Source organism: Suricata suricatta, chromosome 3 (genome assembly GCF_006229205.1).
Source record: "Suricata suricatta isolate VVHF042 chromosome 3, meerkat_22Aug2017_6uvM2_HiC, whole genome shotgun sequence".
Taxonomy (NCBI): Eukaryota; Metazoa; Chordata; class Mammalia; order Carnivora; family Herpestidae; genus Suricata; species Suricata suricatta.
The window spans coordinates 116,032,599-116,035,319 of record NC_043702.1 but is presented as its reverse complement, the minus strand read 5'-3'; positions in this window follow the sequence as shown (position 1 = coordinate 116,035,319).

Below are 2,721 nucleotides of genomic sequence, written 5' to 3'. Positions count from 1 at the left end.
TTCTGTGGATTAGCCCTGAACAGACTTCATAACAATGAAAACAGCAGAACAGTTACCTGGGGGATTTGGGCAAGGATGGGAGTCCACAGATGGACATCCGTTGAAGTAAGAGTCATTTCCATATCCGCTGAGGTCTTCCACATACAATGCCTGAGATGTGAGTGGGGAGGAAACAAAAAGGAAACCAATATAAATATACAAATATAAAAAGAATCCACTAGAAGGGTTAAACCTGGTTTTTTTACTCCTCCGGAAGAATGGGGGTTGGGGGTGAAAGTGCTGTTGTCTTAAACACTTGACAGAACCAGTTGACACTTCAAATTAAAACTGATTAAGGCTCCACATCACTCATCATCAGGGAAATACAAATCAAAACCACGATGAGATACCACCTCACACCCGTCAGAATGACTAAAATTAACAACTCAGGCAGCCACAGATGTTGGCGAGGGTACAGAGAAAGAAGATCTCTTTTGCACTGCTGGTGGGAATGCAAACTGGTGCAGCCACTCTGGAAAACAATATGGAGATTCCTCAAAAAACTAAAAATAGATGAGCGCCTGGGTGGCTTAGACGGTTGAGCATCCTACTCGGCTCAGGTCATGATCTCACAGCTTGTGAGTTTGAGTCCCGTTTCGAGCTCTGTGCTGACAGCTCAGAGCCTGGAGCCTGCTTGGGATTCTGTGTCTCCCTCTCTCTCTGCCCCTCCCCTGCTCACACTCTGTCCCTCTCTCAAAAATAATTAACATTAATAATTAGTTAAAAACAGAACCACCCTATGACCCAGCAAATGCACTACTAGGTATTTATCCAAGGGCTACAGGTGTGCTGCTTTGAACGGGCTCTTGATGTTTATAGCAGCACTATATAGGCAGAGCCCAAATGTCCATCAACAGATGAATGGATAAAGAAGATGGAGTGTATACACACACAAAATGGAATATTACAATAAAAAAGAATGAAATCTTGCCATTTGCAACAACATGGATGGAACTAAAGGGTATTATGCTAAGTGAAATTAGAGAAAGGCAAATATATGACTTCACTCATGGAGAAGTTAAGATACAAAATAGATGAACATAAGGGAAAGGGAAGCAAAAATAATGCAAAAACAGGGAGAGAAACAAAACATAAGAGACTCTTAAATACAGAAAACAAACTGAGGGTTATTGGAAGGGTTTGGGGTTGGGGGGATGGGCTAAATGCATAAGGGCATTAGGGAGGACACTTGTTGGGATGAGCACTGGGTTGAGGATGAATCACTGGAATCTACTCCTGAAATCATTATTGCACTATATGCTAACCAACTTGTATGTACAGTCAATAATTTAAAAAACCTGATTAAAACATGGGGGGGATAATGAACAGCACCCCCCAAACCTGCCAAACAGGAACAAAATTATTTTCATAGTCAAATGAGGCAAAGAAACAATGCAGTGTTCAAGGCAGACCACAGGGGGCCAAAGAGGGCTGAACTATATGCTGACTAACTTGTATGTAAATGCAACAACTGGGCCTTTCCTGACTTTGAACTTTGTGTTTACTTTCAAGCTTCTTGACTTTCTCCTGTTGACCTTTGATCTTCACACAGTTATATGATGATTATGTGATTATGTCATTGATCATTGCCCTTGAAGCCCTGAGAACAGGGCACTGTCTGAGATCTCGGGACTCTTGGAGGAAAGCGCGCTGAGGAGTCAGTGCGGAGTCGTGTAGAAGAACTTTGGGGATCAGTGAGTAATAACCTTCCTTTCTGGGGATGAGGGTGTGTGGGGGGGGTGTCTTCAGATCCAACAAAATACATCTTTTGTCAGTGCATGTTTTATAAATGTGAAATCTATAGAAAATCTAAGACTAATTCCTATTAGCAGTAACTCAGTACATAGGATACATTGTATATTATTTTGTCATTCCTGATCTCCCCAACAGATACCTTTGCAAACTATCTTATGTCTTGTCCATGGGCACATTTCTAGAAATGGGGGATTCTGCTTGTGTTTTATTTATTTGGTGGTTTGTTGGTAGCCCCATATGCTGGCAGATGACTGGTAAATATACTTGACTCAGAAAATGATAAGAAGACACAGATATGAAATTACTCTTTTTTAAATTTAATTTTTATTTTTTTAATTTTTAAATAATCTCTGTACCCAATGTGGGGTTTGAACGCATGACCCCGAGATCAAGAGTCACACACTTCGACTGAGCCAGCCAGGCGCCCGATACAAAACTATTCTGTATAATTAATATTCTTACAAAATTCTCTCTCTCTAGGACATGTTGTAAAATACCTATTTGGTGTCCCCACTCTCACTTCTTTAATGTCCCAGGGGATTTGCAGGCTGTTCAACTTGAAGTAATGAATTGTGAGAACCTAACTGTAATGAAATGCAGGCAGACTCTGATGTAGTCAGTAAGCTCTTGAGTGGTGCCTGGTAAAAGAATTTATTGGTGAATATGGGGAGTGTCCAGATAGCAGATTGCGCAGGGCAGGAGTCCGGGTATGAACAAGAGTGAGGGAAAGGCTTGGGTGAGGAGAGAAAGGGGCTTAGGTTTACAAGAACCAATCTGAGCCTGGAGTTTGCAACTCAGGCACAAACCATGCTCTAGAATCTGAAGGAAAAAGCCAGGAATCAATCGGGTGGGTCCAATGACCTCAGAAAACAACATTTTTAAGTTCTTATTTTTACTCATGAGCATGATTTTTTAAAAAATAAAATA